This window comes from Lepus europaeus, chromosome 11 (genome assembly GCF_033115175.1).
Source record: "Lepus europaeus isolate LE1 chromosome 11, mLepTim1.pri, whole genome shotgun sequence".
Taxonomy (NCBI): Eukaryota; Metazoa; Chordata; class Mammalia; order Lagomorpha; family Leporidae; genus Lepus; species Lepus europaeus.
Window position 1 is genome coordinate 51502657 of NC_084837.1, and position 15151 is coordinate 51517807.

The 15151-nt window shown below is 46.8% G+C and overlaps 1 pseudogene; it reads right to left on the reverse strand.

Annotated features, from left to right (window-relative positions):
• Positions 1-14728: 14728 nt before the first annotated feature.
• Positions 14729-14841, reverse strand: LOC133770853 (U2 spliceosomal RNA; annotated as a pseudogene).
• Positions 14842-15151: the final 310 nt, after the last annotated feature.

Here is a 15151-nt window from a genome sequence, read left to right on the forward strand (position 1 = left end):
GCTGGTGCTGCGCCGATCGGAAGCCAGGAGCCAGGTGCTTCTCCTGGTCTCCCATGGGGTGCAGGGCCCAAGCACTTGGGCCATCCTCCACTGCCTTCCCGGGCCACAGCAGAGAGCTGGATGGGAAGAGGAGCAACCAGGACAGAATCCGGTGCCGCAGGCAGAGGGTTAACCTCGGCTGGTATTTGATTCTTTTTGCTAGATAGTGTTGTAGTTGCTTATGCAATAAAATTTGAGAGTAGTGTGGAGTCTGATAGAGTTGCAGGAAAGGCAGCTTCTAGGGGATGCTTTCCTCCCAGATAAAAGCATAAACCACCAGGAGGAAACTCCATGGCTCCCTTTCCCCTTAATTAAGTGCGGTTGTGTGGGACTGTGATGTTGAGGGGCAGGTCTCAAGACGAAAAGCTAATTTCTTGAAGGCTAAAAAAAAGAAAAATACCTAAATACTTGATGATGTCATTGATTTGTGGTTCTGGAGCCACTGTTTCTAGAGTTGGTTGTGTAAGATAGTTTAAAAGTTCTTTATTCTTTAGGCTCTAAGTCTGTTGCTTGAGTGTTGTTTCATGAAGCTGAAAGCATTCTTCTTTCCAAAGATTAAGGCAGAGTTACAGAGATGGAGAGGCAGAAAACTCTTCCATCTACTGGTTTACTCCCCAGATGGATGCAACATCTGGGGCTGCTACTGGATCAGGCCCAAGCCAGGAGCCTGGAACTCCTTCCAGTTCTCCCATATGAGTGGCAAGGGTCCAAGTACTTGGGCCATCTTCTGCTGCCTTCCCAGGTGTACCAGTAGGAAGCTGGATGAGAAGTGGGACAGCTGGGACTCAACTCTGCTGATGGCAGGTGGTGGCCTAGCCAGCACATGGTCCTATCCTCCTTTTAAAATTATTTGAAAGGTGGAGTTATAGATACAGACGGAGAGAGGGAGAGATATATCTTCCATCCTGTGGTTCACTCTCTAAATGGCTGGAATGGCCAGGGCTGGGCCAGGCTGAAGCCAGGAGCCTGTAATTCTACCCTGGTCTCTCCATTAGGCTGTACCAGTCTCAGTACTTGTGCCATCTTCCACTGCTTTCTCAGGCACATTAGTGTGGAGCTGGGTCAGAAGGGAGCAGCCAGGACTGAACCAGCCAGCACTCATATGGGATGGTGGCATCACAGGTGGCAGCTTATCCCACTGTATCACAACGCTAGCCCCACTGAAAGCATTCTTAAAGATACATAAGATGAAATCTCCCTCCTCCAAGGAAAAAAACTACTAAGGAGGTTAGAGTTGATTACACTAAACCCTTACAAAGTCCTAAGTACAGAGTGCTGTCTGAACAACATAGTCTGGGAAAGATCTAGTAGCCTGCTAGTTTTAGAAGGTTATGAATGTACCTGACAAATAGTGAAAACTAGGAGGCAAAGAGATTTAATACAGATTTGGTGATAATTAGTGGTATGACGCAACATGTATTGAATGTTACTGTATGGAGGACAGCCCAAGAACTCAGGCCCTGCACCCGCATGGGAGACCAGGAAGAAGCACCTGGCTTCTGGCTTCGGATCGGCACAGTGCGCCGGCTGTAGCAGCCATTTGGGGAGTGAACCAACGGAAGGAAGACCTCTGTCTCTCTCTCTCTCTCTCACTGTCTATAACTCTTCCTGTCAAGTAAAAAAAAAATTTAAAAATAATGTTACTGTAAACAAACTTTTTAGAGATTATTTAAAAAAGTTCTGCAGCTGGAACTAGCCAATGGTAGGCTGTTAGTTTTGTGACCCCAAAGGAACCATCCCTCCCAGTATTTGTACTCTTCTTTATTATAGGCTGTCCCTGTGACTTGTCTTAGCCAATAGGATGTGTTGGAAATGATGCTGTGCCGGTTCTGGGCTGTCGCAAGTGCATGCTGTCACACAGCTTGACAGGGCTTAAGAGCGACGTGTCAGAGCACGGGGAAGAAAGGAATACAAGGACACAAGACTGCCTTCACAATGAGAGATTTTTATTGCTTACACACCAGGGATTTTTATCACACTACTAATCAGCATGCTCATTGAGGTCAATACATTTATCAGTATCAATATACTTATCAATCCATACTTATCAATATACTTAACAGTCTAATCTATAGCTTAACTGCTACTTAACTTACTATAATAACACAACTATCAGAATAACACTATTTCCTTAATGACTAAAGAACTATTGGAATCAATACCATTAATATCAATATCAATAATACTACTTGAGCTTATTCATTAATCCACAGATCACAGTATACAGTGTTAAAATAACTTTGAGGGCTATTCAGTTATAATACTATATGTACAGCAAGGTAGCTAACATTTTTAGTCGCAGGGTCAAAGCATATTCATATTACATTACACATGGCTAATGTCATTTATAAAAGCTGCGTTTTCAAGGCTCGCATCATGGGCACGAAAAAGAGTCAATGTGCAAAGTGCAGAGCTCAATGTCTTGGCAGAAACGGATCTCGGATCAGTCACTTACAGGCAGGAAGTTGTGGGAAGGCTGTCATTCTGGGCAGTGGGCTCAGAGTTCCCAGGTGGATGGCAAGGCAAGGAGTTGGAGATGTCCCCTGCTGAGAGGCCTGGTTCGGCTCTGTGGTCAGGTCTGGCAGCAGGCTGATAAAATGTCCAAGCGAAGTGGCGAGGTGACAGCTCCACTGGAGTTTGATCCCATAGTCGCCTTGTGTCTCTTAGCAAGGGGGCTGGCGAGCTGGCTCTTCGGCTCCAAATGTGTGGAGATCCAGAGGTTCACACACACCGGGCCTTTGATCTGTTATTGGCTTGTGCTGTTACCTGCTCCTCGCAGAGTAACGGGCTGCCTCTTCAGCTCCAGATGTGTGGAGATCCAGAGGTTCACACACGGGGCCATGATCCTCGAGAGGATGGAGAGTAGTGCCAAAGGCTCTCCTTTTATCCTAATTTTCCTGGCAACTCTCCTGCTTGTTCAGTTCGGGTGTTCCCGGTCAGTTGTGCTCCCTCTTGGAGTTTCCCAGGGGGCCACCAATCTGTTGTTTAGGATTGGGTGTTTCCAGCTCATTCTCAGGTTGCGTCCAATCATCGTGCAAGTAGGAAGGTAACTTAAGGGTATCGTTCTTGTAGCACACACGTTATCAGACTGCCCAGGGATGTCTGTTCAGTCTGATGAGGAGCATCTTTCTTGGCAAGCACTAAGCTTGACGTAAGTGATGTCATCAGTCTCTGGCTTGACATGAGTGACTCCATTTGTCTTTACTTTCACTTTGTGGATAGTGGTAGTTTTGACTCTAGGCTTCTCTGTGGAGTTTCCACAGTTCACCTCCTTCTGCTTGTCTGGTAAGTGGTGATCTGTGACTCTATTTTTGGGACTCCTGTGGGATTCCCCACATGGGCCTGGTCCTTAAGAAGGCCCGGTAGCTTCTGCTGTACTTTTAGGGGGAAGTGAGCTGCTCTCTAGAAGGTTAGCTTCTCAGACTTACATATTGTGGGGAGCCCAGCCTACGTGGAGGAGCACTGAGGTCTGGGCTAACAGAGTCTGTACCAACTTGCCAGCCGTGTGAAAAAGGCCACTTTGGAAGTGGATTCTCCACTCCATATGGAACAGACAGTCTGTCAGATCTGCTCAAGTTGCAAATTTTCAAGGAAATAAATAAGCGATTATGTTTTTTTGTTTTTTTTTTTTTTTTTGACAGGCAGAGTGGACAGTGAGAGAGAGAGAGGGAGAGAGACAGAGAGAAAGGTCTCCCTTTGCCGTTGGTTCACCCTCCAATGGCCGCTGCGACCGGCGCACTGCGCTGATGCGAAGGCAGGAGCCAGGTGCTTCTCCTGGTCTCCCATGGGGTGCAGAGCCCAAGCACTTGGGCCATCCTCCACTGCACTCCTGGGCCACAGCAGAGAGCTGGCCTGGAAGAGGGGCAACTGGGACAGAATCTGGTGCCCCAACCGGGACTAGAACCTGGTGTGCCGGCGCCGCAAGGCGGAGGATTAGCCTGTTGAGCCACGGCGCCGGCCACGATTATGTTCTTTTAAACTACTAAGTTTCAGAGTACTTTGTTGCACAGCAATAGGTAACCCAAATATACTTTAATGTTGAGTGAATGAGTATCCATACTTGGGAAAAGAGCATTTCCTACCTTTTGAGCTAAATGAGGTATATCTTATATTACTTTGTAATTATTTCTGATTCATTTCTATGTGTCTATTTTTGGGGGGAGAGGATCATCCTATTTTCCCTTTTAGATTATTTCTAGAAGCACAGACTGTATCCTATTTTTGCAACTCTTTTTAAATTTTTATTTTGTATGTTCCTTTTCTTTCTTTCTTTTTTTTTTTTTTGACAGGCAGAGTGGATAGTGAGAGAGAGAGAGAGAAAGGTCTTCTTTTTTGCCGTTGGTTCACCCTCCAATGGCCGCTGTGGCCGGTGCACTGCAGCCGGCGCATCTCGCTGATCCGAAGCCAGGAGCCAGGTGCTTCTCCTGGTCTCCCATGTGGGTGCAGGGCCCAAGGACTTGGGCCGTCCTCCACTGCCTTCCCGGGCCATAGCAGAGAGCTGGTCTGCAAGAGGGACAACCGGGACTAGAAACTGGTGTGCTGGCGCCGCAAGGCGGAGGATTAGCCTGTTGAGCCACGGCGCCGGCCTATGTTCCTTTTCAAGAGTGACTGACTGACTGACTTTCATTTAGCTATGGGCAGGGGATCACAAATTAAGACAGCCATAGGGCTGGCGCTGTGGCGTAGTGGGTAAAGCCGTCACCTGCAGTGTCAGCATCCCATGTGGGCGCTGGTTTGAGTCCTGGCTGCTCCACTTCTGATCCAGCTCTCTGCTGTGGCCTGGGAAAGCAGTAGAAGATGGCCCAAGGCCTTGGGCCCCTGTACCCATTTGGGAGACCTGGAGGAGGCTCCTGGCTCCTGGCTTTGGATGGGTGCAGCTCTGGCTGTTGCAGCCAATTGGGGAATGAACCATTGGATGGAAGATCTTGCTCTCTCTCTCAGCCTCTCCTTCTCTCTCTGTGTAACTCTGACTTTCAAATAAATAAATTTTTAAAAAATATTTGTTTTATTTATTTGAAAGACAGAGTTACAGAGAGAGGTAGAGACAGAGTGAAGCCAGGAGCCAGGAGCTTCTTCCGGGTCTCCCACATGGGTGCAGGGACCCAAGGACCTGGGCCATCTTCTACTGCTTTCCCAGGCCATAGCAGAGAGCTGGATCAGAAGAGGAGCAGCTGGGACTAGAACTGGCACCCATATGGGATGCCGGCGCTTCAGGCCAGGGCTTTAACCTGCTGTGCCACAGTGTCGGCCCCAAAAATAAATAAATCTTAAAAAAAAAAAAAAAAGACAGCCATGACTTTGACAGTCCTCATTGTAGGTTTTTTTTTTTTTTTTTTTTTTTTTTTTTTGACAGGCAGAGTGGACAGTGAGAGAGAGACAGAGAGAAAGGTCTTCCTTTTGCCGTCGGTTCACCCTCCAATGGCCGCCGCGGCCGGTGCGCTGCGGCCAGCACACCGCGCTGATCCGAAGGCAGGAGCCAGGTGCTTCTCCTGGTCTCCCATGGGGTGCAGAGCCCAAGCACTTGGGCCATCCTCCACTGCACTCCCTGGCCACAGCAGAGAGCTGGCCTGGAAGAGGGGCAACCGGGACAGAATCTGGCGCCCCGACTGGGACTAGAACCCGGTGTGCTGGCGCCACTAGGCAGAGGATTAGCCTGTTGAGCCACAGCGCCGGCCCCTCACTGTAGTTTAAAAATAGCAGTTGATGTGACTTGACTGCAGAGAGTGCATGTGTGTGTGTATGTATGTGCATATGTACGTGTGAAGTTGAAGGTAGGATTGGGGGGATAGAAAGTTGTGTTAAAATTCATACATTGTGGTGCAGTGGGTTAAAGCCATGGGTCTACAGCTCTGGCATCCCTTATGGGCACTGGTTTGAGTCCCGCCTACCCCATATCCAGTCCAGCTCTCTGCTATGGCCTAGGAAAGCAGTAGAAGATGGCCCAAGTCCTTGGGCCCCTGCACCCATGTGGGAGACCCAAAGGAAGCTGCTGGCTCCTGGCTTCAGATTGGCCCAGCTTCTGCCGTTCCAGCCGTCTAGGGAGGGGATGAGTGAATGGAAGACCTCTCTCTGCCTCTGCCTCTCTGTAACTCTGCCTTTACATGAAGAAATAACTCTTAAAAAAAAAAAGAACTCATACATGGTTTCAGAATTTAGGAGGAGAGAACCAGCAATAGCAGATAGCTACACTGACCTTTCCCCCTACACCTTTCCTCAAGCAATGCCCCGTGAAGGAGGTTAAGCAGCCAGCCTACAAGAATCCAGTATAGCCTTCAACCTGCAGAGGTTAAGGCAAGTGCGATTTCTGGGGGGAGCAGCCTGTGCAACCACTTTAGGAACCTAGAACCTGTAGTAATTGCTACTGCCCAGAGGCGGCTGCAGACTTCACGGTTCAGGCTTGCCTTAGAGTGGGGGAGGATTTCTGTTACTTAAATTTATAATTTTTCATATGCTACCAGATTGAAAATATTGAGGCTGATATTTTGGGGAGCTGGGTTTTATTTAGTATACCTTAAAATGTAGCAGTTTTTTTGAAAACATAATTCACTTACTGCTATACGGTTTACCTATTTAAAGTGTAAAATTTAATTTTTTGGGTACATTCAGAGAATTTTACAACGATCACCAAAATCTATTTAAGGACATCTTCTATCTGCCAGACTTCTTCAGTCTTATATTTTTAAAATAGACAAATGTCTTTTTAAAAGATTTATTTATTTATTTGAGAGGTGGAGTTACAGATAGAGAGAGGGAGAGATGGAAAGCAAGCTCTTCCATCCGCTGGTTCACTCCCCAAATAGAAACAATGGTAACAGCTGGGCCAATCCAAAGCTAGGAGCCAGGAGCTTCTTCCAGGTCTCCCACGCATGTGCAGGGGTCCAAGGACTTGGGCCATCTTCCACTGCTTTCCCAGGCCATACCAGAAAGCTGGATCAGAAGTGGAGCAGCTGGGACACAAACTGTCACCCTTATGGGATGCTGGCACTACAGAGGGAGGTTTAGCCTACTAGGCCACAGAACTGGCCCCTCCGTCTCATATTTTAGAGTAAATGACTTGGAAATCATTGGTCCCTGATTTTTTTTGTTTAAAGGTTTATTCACTTATTTGAAAGTTAGAGTTACACAGAGAGAGGAGAGGCAGAGAGAGGTTTTCCATCCACTGGTTCACCCCCCAGTTGACCACAACAGCCGGAGCTGCGCCGATCCGAAGCCAGGAGCCAGGAACTTCTTCCAGGTCTTCCAGATGGGTGCAGGGGCTCAAGGACTTGGGCCATCTTCTACTGCTTTCCCAGGCCATAGTAGAGAGCTGAATTGGAATTGGAGCAGCCCTGACTTGATCTGGTGCCCATATGGGATGCCGGCACTGTAGGTAGTGGCTTTACCCACTATGCCACAGTGCCAGCCCCAGACCTTGATATTTTAAAGCCAGACTTGAGTGCCATTGATGTGGTATAGTGAGTAAAGTTGCAAGTGCTTGGGCTCCTGCACCAACTTGTGAGAACTTGGAAGAAGCTCCTGGCTCCTGGCTCTTTGGTTCAGCTTGGCCCAGCCATGGCTGTTGTGGCCAGATATCTAGGGAGTGAACCAGCCAATGGGAGACCTCTCTGTTTCTGTCTCTCCCTTTCTCTCTGTAATCTGCCTTTCCAAAAAATAAAACAAATTAAAAAAAATAAAGCCAGAAACTAAACATAAACATAAAAGAGGTTATAAATGTATGAAAAGTAAATAGACATGTATTTCGGGTCATGGTGGAAGAGACTTATCCAAAAAGAACTAGTAAAGTGGATGAAACATGAAACAATGATTTTCAGATGTTTCATGACAGAGAATGCAGGAGTGTATAGAAATGCATTAAATGGGGGGGGGGGGCGGGGAGTAATGTAGTTGAGTGTATTTCAGAGAGTTCATGGGAAAATGGGATTAAAAGATCAGTTTATTTTGGTGCAAGAATTTTGAAATCCTCCTATAGTTTTTTTTCGTAATATGCATCGTTCATACTCTTTTTGAAGATCTCTCATGTGTAGAATTAAAATGTGTGCCAACAGTGAGCACATAAGAGGTCAGGGAAGGGAAGCAAATCATAGTTGTGTGCTTAGATCACGTGTGAACGGGCATGATGGTCACCGTGACAGATGCACATATTGTTATGAGTGTGTTAAATTCCTTAGGGCAAACACTAAAAAAGAAAAGATAAGTATATTTAATAAGCCAATAGAGGAGATAAATAAAATACTAAAAACATTCAATCAAATATAAAAAGAAAAAGAAGATAAGGAGGAAAAAAGAACAAAGACAATGTGGCCTGCGTTGTGACGTAGTGAGTAAAACACCTCTTGCAATGCCGGCATCCCATGTGAGACGCTGGTTCTAGTCCTGGCTACTCTGCTTCTGATCCAGCTCCCTGCTAATGTGCCTGGGAGCAGTAGTGGAAGGTGGCCCAAGTGTATGGGCCCCTGCCACCCACGTAGGAGACCTGGATGAAGTTCCTGGCTCCTGGCTTCAGCCTGGCCCAGCCCTGGTTGTTGCCATCATTTAGGGAGTGAACCAGTGGATGGAAGATCTCTCCCTCTCTCTGTAATTCTGCCTTTCAGATAAATAAATAAATAAATAAATAAATCTTAAAAGTAGATGGACCAATGTGTGCATTTGGGGAGTCCCAAAGAAGAGATAAGTGAAAGGGACAGAAAGATTATTTGAAGAAATAATGGCTAACCACTTCCCAAATTTGACTGAAAGACACTTATTTAAAAATCCAAAAAGCTAGGGCTGCTGTGTGCACAGTGGGTTAACCCACTGCTTATGATGCTGTCATTCCTTATTGGAGTGCAGGTTCAAGTCCTGGCCACTCAGCTTCTTCCCATGCGTTTGGGAAGGCAACAGAATATAGTTGAAGTACTTGGGCTCCTGCCACCCATGTGGGAGAGCAGGATGGAGTTCCTGGCTCCTGGCTTCAGCCTGGGTCAGACCTGGCTGTTGTAGTCATTTGGGGAGTTAACCAGTGGCCATAAAATTCTCTCTCTGTTGCTCTGCCTTTCGAGTAAATAAATAAATAAATTATAAAAAATCTAGGCGGGTGCCGTGGCTCAATAGGCTAATCCTCCGCCTGCAGCGCAGGCACCCCGGGTTCTAGTCCTGGTCGGGGCGCCGGATTCTGTCCTGGTTGCTCCTCTTCCAGTCCAGCTCTGCTCTGGACAGTGGCCCGGGAAGGCAGAGGCTGGCCCAAGTGCTTGGGCCCTGAACCCGCATGGGAGACCAGGAGAAAGAAGCACCTGGCTCCTGGCTTTGGATCAGTGTGGTGCGCCGGCCACAGCACGCCAGCTGCAGCAGCCATTGAGCGGTGAGCCAATGGAAAAGGAAGACCTTTCTCTCTGTCTCTCTCTCTCACTGTCCACTCTACCTGTCAAAAAAAAAAAAAAAAAAAAAAATCAAAAAAGCTCAGTGAATTACAACTAGAACAAATCTAAAAAGACTCACACTTTATGATCAAACTGTTGAAAGATAGTCTAGGGGCCGGTGCAGTGGCACAGGGGTTAAAGCCCCAGCCTGGAGTGCTGTTATCCCATATGGGCGCTAGTTCGAATCCTGGCTGCATCACTTCTGATCCAGCTCTTTGCTGTGGCCTGGGAAAGCAGTAGAAGATGGCCCAAGTCCTTGGGCCCCTGTATCCACATGGGAGACCCAGAAGAAGCTCCTGGCTCCTGTTTCTTGGCTTTGGATCAGCCCAACTCTGGCTGTTGTAGCCATTTGTGGAGTGAACCAGCGGATGGAAGACCTCTTTCTCTGTTTCTCCTTCTCTCTCTCTCTCTCTCTCTCTTTCTTTCTTTCTTTCTTTCTTTTTTTTTTTTTAAGGGAAAGAGTTTATTGGGGAAAACCCAACAGACTGGAGGGAGGGAGTGAAGAAGGAAAAGGAGAAGGAGAGTGTAAGAAAGAGATCCAGAGAGAGATTAAGAGACAGACAGAGATATATATATATATAGAGAGATAGTCTCCCTCTTTAAGTCTGTCTTTCAAATAAATTAAATATTTTTTAAAAAAAGTCTAGAAAGCTCAAGAGAGAAGCAACTCATCATATATAAGGGAGCCTCAATAAGATTACCCACTATTTTCTCAGCTGAAATTTTTTTTTTAAGATTTATTTATTTATTTGAGATTTAGATTTACACAGAGGGGGAGAGACAGAGAAATCTTCCATCTGCTGGTTCACTCCCCAAGTGGCTGCAGTGGCTGGAGCTGGGCCAGTCTGAAGCCTGGAGCCAGAAGCTTCTTCTGGGTCTTCCATGTGGGTGCAGGGACCTAAGGACTTGGACCATCTTCCGCTGCTTTCCTGGGTGCATTAGCAGGGAGCTGGATTTGAAGTAGAGCAACTGGGATCAAACTGGTACCCTTATGTCATGTTGGCACTGCAGGCAGTGGCTTTACCAGCTACATCATAGTGCCAGCCCCCAAATTTCTTCTTATAAGAATACCAGTCATATTGGGTTAGGGCCTAACCTTAAAAAAACAAAACAAAACAAAACAAAACAAAACTCCACTCATTTTAACTCAGTTATCTCTCTCTCTCTTAGATTTACGTATATATTTGAAAGGTGAGTTAGAGGCAGAGGCAGAGGCAGAGAGAGAAAAATCGTCCATCCACTGGTTCATTCCCCAAGTGGCTGCAATGGTTCGTATTCAGCCAGGTGGAAACTAGGAGCCAGGAGCTTTATCTGGGTCTCCCATGTGGATGCAGAGGCCCAAGCACTTGGGCCATCTTCCACTGCTTTCCCAGGTGCATTAGCAGAGAGCTGGACTGGAAGTGAAGCAGCCAGGACTTGAACCAGCATGCATATGGGATGCCGGTGCTGCAGGCGGTGGCTTAACCTGCTACACTACAGTGCCAACCCCTCAGTTATCTCTTTAAAGACCTTTTAATACAGTTATATTCTTAGATATTGGGTGTTAGAACTTCAACACATGCATTTGAGGGAGACAGAATTCAGTCTATAATTCTTTTTTAAGATTTATTTATTTCAAAGGCAGAGAGGGAAAGGGAGAGGGAGAGGGAGAGAGAGAGAGGTCTTCCATTTGCTGGTTCACTCCCCAAATGGCTGCAGTGGCTGGAGCTGTGCCTATCCAAAGCCAGGAGGCAGGAGCTTCTGGGTCTCCCACGTGAATGCAGGGACCCAAGGACTTGGATTATCTTCTGCTGCTTCCCAGGTGCATTAGCAGGGAGCTGGATTGGAAGTGGAACAGATGGGATTTCAACCAGCATCCATATGGGATGCCAGCATTACAGGCGGTTGGTTGCTTTACCCACTTTGCCACAGTGCTGGCCCCTATACATTGTTTTAAAAGTAATTGGTGTCAAAAAAAAAAATAATAATTGGTAGGGGCTGGTGCTGTGGTGTAGTGAGTGAAGCCACCGTCTGCAGTGCTGGCATCCCGTATGGGCACCCGTTCCAGTCCTGGCTGCTCCACTTCCCAACCAGCTCTCTGCTATGGTCTGGGAAAGCAGTAGAAGATGGCCCAAGTGCTTGGGCCCCTGCACCTGCATAGGAGACCCAGAAGAAGCTCCTGGCTCCTGGCTTCAGATCGGCCCAGCTCTGGCCTTTGCAGCCATTTGGGGAGTGAACCAGCAGATGGAAGACCTCTGTCTCTCTGCCTCTGCCTCTCTGTAACTCTGCCTTTCAAATAAATAAATAAATCTCAAAAAAAAAAAAAAGAAAAAAAAAGAAAAAAAGAAGAACAATTCAGATCATGTGACTAACTGAATGTGGGACTTGGAGTTGAGAAAACTAAAGATGTTAGGGATTTTGAGCAGGGAAGTTTGGAAAATGGTGGTGCCACTGACCCAAATGAATACATTAGTGAACTGGTCATTTATTTTCCTGAGTGCTCTCATCCCTTTCTGCTCGCTCTCTCTCTCTCTCTCTCTCTCTAAAGATTTATTTATTTTTATTTGAAAGGCAGAGTTACAGAGAGAATCTTCCAGCTGGTAGTTCATTCTCCAAATGGCTGCAATGGCTGGAACTGGGCCAGGCTGGAGCTAGGAGCCAAGAGCTTCTTCTGGGTCCCTCATGTGGGTGCTGGGGCCCAAGCCCTTGGACCATTTTCTGCTGCTTTCCCAGGCACATTAGTAAGGAGCTGGATTGGAAATGAAGGACCCAGGAATCAAATCAACACCCTTATGGGATGCCGGTGCTTCAGGTGGCAGCTTAGCCCGCTATGCCACAGCACTGGCCCCCTTTCTGCCCTTCTGCTCTCTCTCTTGTACTGCATGGAAACTTCATTGCCCAGGTTCTCGTGTCCTCTGGCTTCTGGATGGGTTCTGGCGATGAAAGTCCCTGGCAAAAGAATGTGGAGAGGGAGCAGAGAGAATCTAGGGCATTTCTCCCACTCTCTCTGCTTCCTCTATTCCACTCCTGGCAGCTGTAGCTCCTTCTCCTTGGCCTGGCAGCCTTTCTCTCCGTGATCCCAGTTTCCTGCATGTGCACCTTGCCATGATTCTGGTGCCCTCTGGATGCCCTTAGATTCTGGGCTCTTGTAATCCCATGACTCCCATTATCCATCTAGGCTAGAAGGTAGTAGCTGCTTGCTGTTGCCAATTTCTGATTGCTTCACCATGTCCTGTTTGGCTTCTTAGCTCTCCTATTACCCATGTACAAAATCCTTGTAGTAAAATTCCTCTGAAATACTTTGAGTGGTTTTCTTTCTTTCTTTCTTTCTTTCTTTCTTTTTTTTTTTTTTTTTTTTGACAGGCAGAGTTAGTGAGAGAGAGAGAGAGAGACAGAGAGAAAGGTCTTCCTTCCATTGGTTCACTCCCCAAATGGCTGCTATGGCCAGCACTACACCGATCCGAAGCCAGGAGCCAGGTGCTTCTCCTGGTCTCCCATGTGGGTACAGGGCCCAAGCACTTGGACCATCCTCCACTGCCCTCTCGGGCCACAGCAGAGAGCTGGACTGGAAGAGGAGCAACCAGGACAGAACTAGCGCCCCAACCGGGAGTAGAACCCAGGGTGCCGGCGCCGCAGGCAGAGGATTAGCCTAGTGAGCCGCAGCACCGGCCAAGTGGTTCTGTTTCTTGGCTAAACCCGGGTTAATACAGTTAAGAAGCTGTATCAGTTGTGAAGTTATTGTCTCTTAGCTCCAAACCCAACTGCTCTGTGATGTTGGGGCTGGTATTCTGCCTTACCAGCTCGCTGCCTGTTCAACTCTGCTAATGAGGGGTGCTAGAGGGAGACTCAGAAGCTAGAGGAGGGAGAAGAGAGTTGCTCCCTCCTGTTCATTCCGTGTGGGCTTCCTCTTTAATTGCATTTCCCGTGAGCAGCATCCCCGCAGCACTTCTCACACCAGCAGTGCTTGTTGCAGCAGTAGCTGCCATCTCCTTTCCAAGTTTCCCAACATTTGCAGAACCAGTCTTGTCATGTACCCCACACCCCCCGAGATATCAATACATGGTGGCTGGTGCCCCCTCCTCAGGTTATTGAGTTTCAGTTCTGTGGGGACCCTTCTCTAAGTTTCCAAGTCCTAATAAATCTACCTTCCTCTCCTTAGGAGTGGTAGCTGCTTTCTGCAGTTATTACTTTTGTGGTCCTTTAGAGTCTTCTCTCTCTCTCTTTAAAATATTTATTTCTTATTTGAAAGACAGAGTCACAGAGATAGAGAGAGACCTTGATCTTCCATCCACTGTTTCACTCCCTAAATGCTTATGCAGCCAGAACTGGGTCAAGTGGAAGCCAGGAGCCTGGATCTCCACTCAGGTCTATGTGAGTGGCAGAAATCCAAGTACTTGGGTCGCCATCTGCTTCCTCCCAGGCACATTAGTAGGAAGCTGGATTGGAAGTAGACTAGCCAGGACCTGAATTGATACTCCAGTAGGAGATGCAGGTGTCCCAAGTGTTGGCTTAGCCAACGCTGTGCCACAATGCCTACCCCCTAAAGTTCTGTTTTAATCTGTTCAGTTACATAGTTGACAACTTTATATCTATTTACTTCTTTATATTAAATTCTCTCTGTTCAAATAATTGGTATGATTTCTGTCTCTAAATGGACCTTGAGTGTTACAGAAGTAGAGATGATTTTTGTTTGGAAAGGTGTCAAGTTTGGTTTTGAATATATTGAATTTGCAGTGACAGTGCCTATCCAAGGATGGGCTGGTTCTTTCCTTGAAGAAAGGTAGAGATACAGCACTGGCATTTGTGGGAGAGATGAGATAGCAAAATATTTTTGACACTGCCAGTCTTGATTCAATGACAAACTATGCAACTGCCTGAATCTTGTGGGTGAATGGTGTGGTAAGATGAGCTGATAGTTACAAATAGCCTCATGAAGAAGAGGCAGCAAAAGGTTTAACAATTCATAGATTTGAAGATACACTGATCAATTTGTGAGAAAGCATTGATAAATGTAGCTCATACCAATTTCTTTTTCTGGCTACTCTTAAATTCTTGCCCAGCCTATGTTCCAAAGTCTATCCAACATTGGGGCTATCCTTACAAGTACAAACTCAGGTTCCTCGGAGCTCTTGCCCTTTCCTCTAGGACCACTGGGAAAAGCCTCCAGGTCACACTGAATAGTGATTCATCCCCTTCTATCTTTGGGTTCTACTTGTCTACTACCAGTGCCAGAGTGGTATGTAGAAATTTGTACACGTGATGAGAGATTTTTTTTTTTTTTATTGATGAACTGTTTCTCTCTATACTTGGCAGCGTGTGTGTGCATGTGATCAATTTATTCAAACGTCTGCTAACTGCTGGCTTTGTGTCATATTTCTGATAAGAACAGATACTACACTTGATCTTAGCCAAAAGGCCGAGAAGCGATGTGTGTCATATTTCTATATTTAAAAATTTTTTAAAAAGATTTATGTACTTGAAAGACAGACAGGTCTTCCATCACTGGTTCACTCCCTAAATGGCTGCAATGGCCAGAGAGCTTCTTTCGGGTCTTCCACATGGGTGCAGGGGCCCAAGGACTTGGGCCATTCTCTGCTTCTTTTCCAGGCACATTAGTAGGGAGCTAGATTGGAAGTGGAGCAGCCGAGACTTGAACCGGCACCCATATAGGATGCCAGCACTGCAGGCCAGGACTTTAACCTGCTGTACCATAGCTCTGGCCTCTGTTTTTAAATTTG